Source organism: Rhinopithecus roxellana, chromosome 17 (genome assembly GCF_007565055.1).
Source record: "Rhinopithecus roxellana isolate Shanxi Qingling chromosome 17, ASM756505v1, whole genome shotgun sequence".
Lineage (NCBI taxonomy): Eukaryota > Metazoa > Chordata > Mammalia > Primates > Cercopithecidae > Rhinopithecus > Rhinopithecus roxellana.
The window spans coordinates 107,422,244-107,430,122 of NC_044565.1; positions in this window are offsets into that span (position 1 = coordinate 107,422,244).

Here is a 7,879-nt window from a genome sequence, read left to right on the forward strand (position 1 = left end):
TGGTGAGAAAGGAAATATTCTCAGAAGAAAACTAGAAAGAAGCTTTCATAGAAACTTGTTGGTTATGTTTGAATTCATCTCACAGAGTTACACTTATGTTTCCTGGAACAGTCCGTTAACACTGACTTTGAGGAAACTGAGAAGGGCTACGTTCCATCGCATTGAGGCCTACGTTGATAAAGGAAATATCATCAGTTCAAAACGTGAAAGAAGCTTACTGAGAATCCTCTTTCTGATCTGTGAATTCAACTCACAGAGTTACAAGTTAGTCCTCGTGAAGCAGTTTGCTCACAGTCTTTTTGTCGAATCTGCAAAGTGATATTTTGAGCCCATTGGGGCCCAGAGTGAAAAAGGAAATATCCTCAGATAATAACTAGAGAAAAGCTTTCTGAGAGATTGCTTTCAGATGTGTGACTCTATCACACAGATTTCCACACTTTCCTTCTTGGAACAGTTTGCTAACACCGTTGTCGTGGATTCTGCAAAGTGATATTTGGGAGCTCATTGAGGCCATGGTGAAAAAGGAAATAAATTCAGATAAAAACTGGAAAGAAGCCTTCAGTGAAAATGGACTTCGATGTATGAAGGCAACTCACAGAGTTACACGGTTCTCTTCAGTGATCAGTTTGCTAACACAGTTTTCTTGAAATCTGCAATGGGATATTTCTTAGCACAATGACGCTTACGGTGATAAAGGAAATATCCTCAGATGGAAACTAGAAAGAAGCGTTCTTTGAAACCTTCTTGGTGATGTGTGATTTCATCTCACAGAGTTTCACTTCTGTTTCCTGGAACAGTCCAATAACACTTTCTTTGAGGAAACTGAGAAGGGATACTTTCCATCGCATTGAGGCCTACGCTGATAAAGGAAATATCATCAGTTCAAAATGTGAAAGAAGCTTTCTGAGAAAATTCTTTGTGATCTGTGAATATACCTCACAGAGTTACAACTTAGTACTCATGAAGCAGTTTGCTAACAGTCTTTTCGTGGAATCTGCAAGGCGATATTTGCGAGCCCATTGCGGCCCAATGTGAAAAAGGAACTATCCTCAGATAATAACTAGAGAAAAGCTTTCTGAGAGATTGCTTTCGGATGTGTGACATCATCACACAGAGTTCCACCCTTTCCTTCTTGGAACAGTTTGCTAACACTGTTGTCGTGGATTCTGCAAAGTGATATTTTGGAGTCCATTGTGGGCTATTGTGAAAAGGAAATAAATTCAGATAAAAACTAGAAAGAAGCCTTCTGTGAAAATGGACATCAATGTATGAAGGAAACTCACAGAGTTACACGTTTCTCTTCAGTGATCAGTTTGCTAACACAGTTTTCTTGAAATCTGCACTGGGATACTCTTTAGCGCAATGAAGCTTACGGTGACAAAGGAAATAACCTCAGATGGAAACTAGAAAGAAGTTTTCCTGGAAATTTCTTTTTGATGTGTGAATTCATCTCACAGAATTTCACTTATGTTTCCTGGAACAGTGCATTAACACTGTCTTTGAGGAACCTGAGAAGGGCTATTTTCCATCACATTGAGGCCTATGTAGATAAAGGAAATATCATCAGTTCAAAACGTGAAAGAAGCTTTTTGAGAAACTTCTTTGTGATCTGTGAATTCACCTCACTGAGTTACAACTTATTCCTCATGAAGCAGTTTGCTAAAAACCTTTTCCTGGAATCTCCAAAGTGATATTTGGGAGCCATTGGGGCCTATTGTGAAAAAAGAAATACCCTCAGAAAATAACTAGAGAGAAGCTTTCTGGGAGATTGCTTTCTGATGTGTGACTTCATCACACAGAGTTCCACCCTTCCCTTCTTGGAAGAGTTTGCTAACACTATTGTCGTGGATTCTGCAAGGTGATATTTGGAAGCTTATTGAGTGCTATGGTGAAAAAGAAATCTCTTCAGATAAAAAGTGGAAAGAAGCCTTCTTGGAAAATGCACTTCGTTGTATGAATGCTACTCACAGAGTTACACTTTTCTCTTCAGTGATCAGTTTGCTAACACAGTTTTCTTGAAATCTGCAATGCGATACTTCTTACTGCAATGAAGCTTATGATGACAAAGGAAATATCCTCCCATGGAAACTAGAAAGAAGCTTTCTTAGCAACATCTTGGTGATGTGTGAGTTCATCTCACAGAGTTACACTTATGTTTCCTGGAACAGTCCATTAACACTGTCTTTGAGGAACCTGAGTAGGGCTGCTGTCCATCGCATTGAGGCCTACGCTGATAAAGGAAATATCATCAGTTCAAAACGTGAAAGAAGCTTTCTGAGAAACTTCTTTGTGATCTGTGAATTCATTCTCACAGTGTTATATCTTCGTCCTCAGGAAGCTGTTCGCTGACAGTCTTTTCTTGGAATCTGCAAAGTGACATTTGGGAGCCCATTGGGGCCCATGGTGAAAAAGGAAATATCTTCAGATAATAACCAGAGAGAAGCTTTCTGAGAAATTGCTTTCTGATGTGTGATTTCTTCACACAGATTTCCACACTTCCCTTCTTGGAACACTTTGCTTACACTGTTGTCGTGGATTCTGCAAAGTGACTTTAGGGAGCTCATTGAGGGCTATGGTGAAAAAGGAAATCTCTTCAGATAAAAAGTGGAAAGAAGCCTTCTTGGAAAATGCACTTTGATGTATGATGCAACTCACAGAGTTACACGTTCTCTTCAGTGATCAGTTTGCTAACACAGTTTTCTTGATATCTGCATTGGGATGCTTCTTAGCACAATGAAGCTTTCGGTGACAAAGGAAATATCCTCAGATGAAAACTTGAAAGAAGGTTTGTTAGAAACTTCTTGGTGATGTGTGACTTCATCTCACATAGTTGCACTTGTGTTTCCTGGAACAGGCCATTAACACTGTCTTTGAGGAACCTGAGAAGGGCTACTTTCCATCGCATTGAGGCTTACGCTGATAAAGGAAATATCATCAGTTCAAAACGTGAAAGAAGCTTTCTGAGAAACTTCTTTGTGATCTGTGAATTCATCTCACACAGTTACAACTTAATCCTCATGAAGAAGTGTGCTAACAATATTTCGTGGAATCTGCAAAGTGATATTGCGAGCCCTTTGGGGCCCAATGTGATCAAGGAAATATCCTCCGATAATAACTAGAGAAAAGCTTTCTGAGAGATTGCTTTCGGATGTGTGACTCTATCACACAGAGTTCCACCCTTTCCTTCCTGGAACAGTTTGCTAACACTGTTGTCGTGGATTCTGCAAAGTGATATTTGGGAGCCCATTGTGGGCTACTGTGAAAAAGGAAATAAATTCAGATAAAAACTGGAAAGAAGCCTTCTGTGAAAATGGACATCGATGTATGAAGGCAACTCACAGAGTTACACGTTTCTCTTCAGTGATCAGTTTGCTAACACAGTTTTCTTGAAATCTGCAATGGGATACTTCATAGCACAAAGAAGCTTAGGGTGATAAAGGAAATATCCTCAGATGAAAACTAGAAAGAAGCTTTCTTTGAAACTTCTTGGTGATGCGTGAATTCAGCTCACAGAGTTACGCTTATGTTTCATGGAGCACTCCATTAACACTGTCTTTGAGGGACCTGAGAAGGGCTTCTTTGGATCGCATTGAGGTCTACGCTGATAAAGGAAATTTCATCCGATCAAAACGTGAAAGAAGCTTTCTAATAAACGTCTCTCTGATCTGTGAACTCATCTCACAGGCTTATAACGTAGACTTCAGGAAGCAGTTCGCTAACCTTCTTTTCGTGGAATCTGGAAAGTGATATTTGGGAGCCCATAGGGGCCCATGGTGAAAAAGAAAATATCCTCACATAAGAACTAGAGAGAAGCTTTCTGAGAGATTGCTTTCAGATGTGTGACTCTATCACACAGAGTTCCACCCTTCCCTTCTTGGAACAGTTTCCTAGCACTGTTGTCGTGGATTCTTCAAAGATATATTTGGGAGCTCATTGAGGGCTAGGGTGGAAAAGGAAATATCCTCAGATCAAAACTGGAAAGAAGCCTTCTGAGAAACAGCATTGCCATGAGTGAATGCAACTCACAGAGTTACACGTTTCTCTTCAGTGATCAGTTTGCTAACTAAGTTTTCTGGAAATCTGCAATTAAATACTTCATGGCGCAATGAACCTTACGGTGACAAAGGAAATATCCGCAGATGAAAATTAGAAAGAAGCTTCCTTAGAATCTTCTTGGTGATGTGTGAATTTATCTCAGAGAGTTACACTTATGTTTCGTGGAGCATCCATTAACACTGTCTTTGAGGAACCTGAGAAGGGCTTCTTTGGATCGCATTGAGGTCTACGCTGATAAAGGAAATTTCATCCGTTCAAAACGTGAAAGCAGCTTTCTGAGAAACTTCTTTCTGATCTGTGAGTTCATCTCACAGACTTATAAATTACACTTCAGGAAGTAGTTTGCTAACTCTCTTTTCGTGGATTTTGGAAAGTGATATTTGGAAGCCCATAGGGGTCAATGGTAAAAGGGGAAATCTCCTCACATAATAACTACAGAGAAGCATTCTGAGACATTGCTTTCTGATGTGTGACTTCATCACACAGAGTTCTACCCTTCCCTTCTTGGAAAAGTTTGCTAACACTGTTGTCGTGGATTCTGCAAAGATATATTTGGGAGCTCTTTGAGGGCTATCGTGAAAAAGGAAATATCCTCACATAATAACTAAACACAAGCTTTCTGAGAAACTGCATTGCCATGTGTGAATGCAACTCACAGAGTTACACGTTTCTCTTCAGTGAGCAGTTTGTTAACACAGTTTTCTGAAAATCTGCATTTAGATCCTTCATAGCTCAATGAACCTCACGGTGACAAAGGAAATATCCACAGATGAAAACTAGAAAGAAGCTTTCTTAGAAACTTCTTGGTGATGTGTGAATTCATCTCCCAGAGTTACACTTATGTTTCGTGGAGCAGTCCATTTACACTGTCTTTGAGGAACCTGAGAAGGGCTTCCTTGGATCGCTTTGAGGCCTACGCTGATAAAGGAAATTTCATCCGTTCAAAACGTGAAAGAAGCTTTCAGAGAAACTTCTTTCTGACCTGTGAGTTCACCTAACCGACTTATAACTTAGACTTCAGGAATCAGTTTGCTAAAACTCTTTTCGTGGTATCTGGAAAGTGATATTTGGGAGCCCATGGTGAAAAAGTAAATATCCTCACATAATAACTAGAGAGAAGCTTTCTGAGAGATTGCTTTCTGAGGTGTGACTTCAGCACGCAGAGTTCCACCCTTCCCTTCTTGGAACAGTTTGCTAACACTGTTGTCGTGGATTCTGCAAAGTTATATTTGGGAGCTCATTGAGGGCTATGGTGAAAAAGGAAATATCCTCACATAATAACTAAAGAGAGGCTTTCTGAGACACTGCATTGCCATGTGTGAATGCAACTCACAGAGTTACACGTTTCTCTTCAGTGATCAGTTTGCTAACACAGTTTTCTGGAAATCTGCAGTTAGATACTTCATAGCGCAATGAACCTTACGGTGTCAAAGGAAATATCCACAGATGAAAACTGGAAAGAAGCTTTCTTAGAAACTTCTTGGTGATGTGTGAATTCATCTCACAGAGTGACACTTATGTTTCGTGGAATAGTCCTTAAACACTGTCTTTGAGGAACCTGAGAAGGACTTAGTTGGATAGCTTTGAGGCCTGCAGGTATAAAGGAAATATTATCACTTCACAACGTGAAAGAAGCTTTCTGAGAAACTTCTTTCTGATCTGTGAGTTCATCTCACAGACTTATAACTTAGACTTCAGGAAGCAGTTTGCTAACGCTCTTTTCGTGGAATCTGGAAAGTGATATTTGGGAGCCCATAGGGGACCATGGCGAAAAAGGAAATATCCTCACATAATAACTACAGAGAAGCTTTCTGAGAGATTGCTTTCTGATGTGTGACTTCATCACACAGAGTTCCACCCTTCCCTTCTTGGAACAGTATGCTAACACTGTTGCCGTGGATTCTGCAAAGTTATATTTGGGAGCTCCTTGAGGGCTAGGGTGAAAAAGGAAATATCCTCAGATCAAAACTGGAAAGAAGCCTTCTGAGAAACTGCATTGCCATGTGTGAATGCAACTCACAGAGTTACAAGTTTCTCTTCAGCGATCAGTTTGCTAACTACGTTTTCTGGAAATCTGCAATGGGATACCTCTTAGCGCAATGAAGTTTACGGTGACAAAGGAAATATCCTGAGATGAAAACTAGAAAGAAGATTTCTTAGAAACTTCTTGGTGATCGGTGAATTCATCTCACATAGTTACACTTATGTTTCGTGGAGCAGTCCATTAACACTGTCTTTGAGGAACCCGTGAAGGGCGTCTTTGGATCGCATTGAGGTATACGCTGATAAAGGAAATTTCATCCATTCAAAACGTGAAAGAAGCTTTCTGAGAGACTTCTTTCTGATCTGTGAGTTCATCTCACACACTTATAACTTATACTTCAGGAAGCAGTTTGCTAACACTGTTTTCGTGGAATCTGGAAAGTGATATTTGGGAGCCCATAGGGGACCATGGTGAAAAGGAAATATCCTCACATAATAACTAGAGAGAAGCTTTCCGAGAGATTGCTTTCTGATGTGTGACTTCATCACACAGAGTTCCTCCCTTCCGTTCTTGGAACAGTTAGCTAACACTGTTGTCGTGGATCCTGCAAAGGTATATTTCGGAGCTCATTGACAGATATGGTGAGAAAGGAAATATCCTCACATAATAACTAAAGAGAAGCTTTCTGAGAAACTGCATTGCCATGTGTGAATGCAACTCACAGAGTCAAACGTTTCTCTTCAGTTATCAGTTTGTTACCACAGTTTTCTTGAACTCTGCAATTGGATACTTCATAGCGCAATGAACCTTACTGTGACAAAGGAAACATCCACAGATGAAAACTAGAAAGAAGCTTTCTAGAAATTTCTTGGTGATGTGTCAATTCATCTCACAGAGTTAAACTTATGTTTCCTGGAGCAGCCCACTAACACTGTCTTTGAGGAACCTGAGAATGGCTTCCTTGGATAGCTTTGATGCCTACGCTGAGAAAGGTAATTTCATTCGTTCAAAACGTGAAAGAAGCTTTCTGAGAAACTTCTTTCTGATCTGTGAGTTCATCTCACAGACATATAACTTAGACTTCAGGAAGGAATTTGCTAACACTCTTTTTGTGGAATCTGGAAAGTGATATTTGGGAGCCGATAGGGGCCCATGGTGAAAAAGGAAATGTCCTCAAATATAAACTAGAGACAAGCCTTCTGAGAGATTGCTTTCTGATGTGTGGACTTCATCACACAGAGTTCCACACTTCCCTTCTTGGAACACTTTGCTAACACTGTTGTCGTGGATTCTGCAAATGTATACTTGGGAGCTCATTGAGGGCTATGGTGAAAAAGGAAATATCCTCACATAATAACTAAAGAGAAGTTTTCTGAGAAACTGCATTGCCATGTGTGAATGGAACTCACAGAGTCAAACGTTTCTCTTCAGTCATCAGTTTGTTACCACAGTTTTCTTGAAATCTGCAATTGGATACTTCATACTGAAATGAACCTTGCGGTGAGAAAGGAAATATCCATAGATGAAAACTAGAAAACACTTTCTTAGAAACATCTTGGTGATGTGTGAATTCATCTCACAGAGTTACACTTATGTTTCCTGGAGCAGTCCGTTAACACTGTCTTTGAGGAACCTGAGAAGGGCTTCCTTGGATCGAATTGAGGCCTATGCGGATAAAAGAAATTGCATCCATTCAAAACGTGAAAGAAGCTTTCTGAGAAACTCCTTTCTGATCTGTGAGTTCATCTCACAGACTTATAACTTAGATTTCAGAAAGCAGTTTGCTAACACTCTTTTCGTGGAATCTGGAAAGTGATATTTGGGAGCTCATAAGGGGCC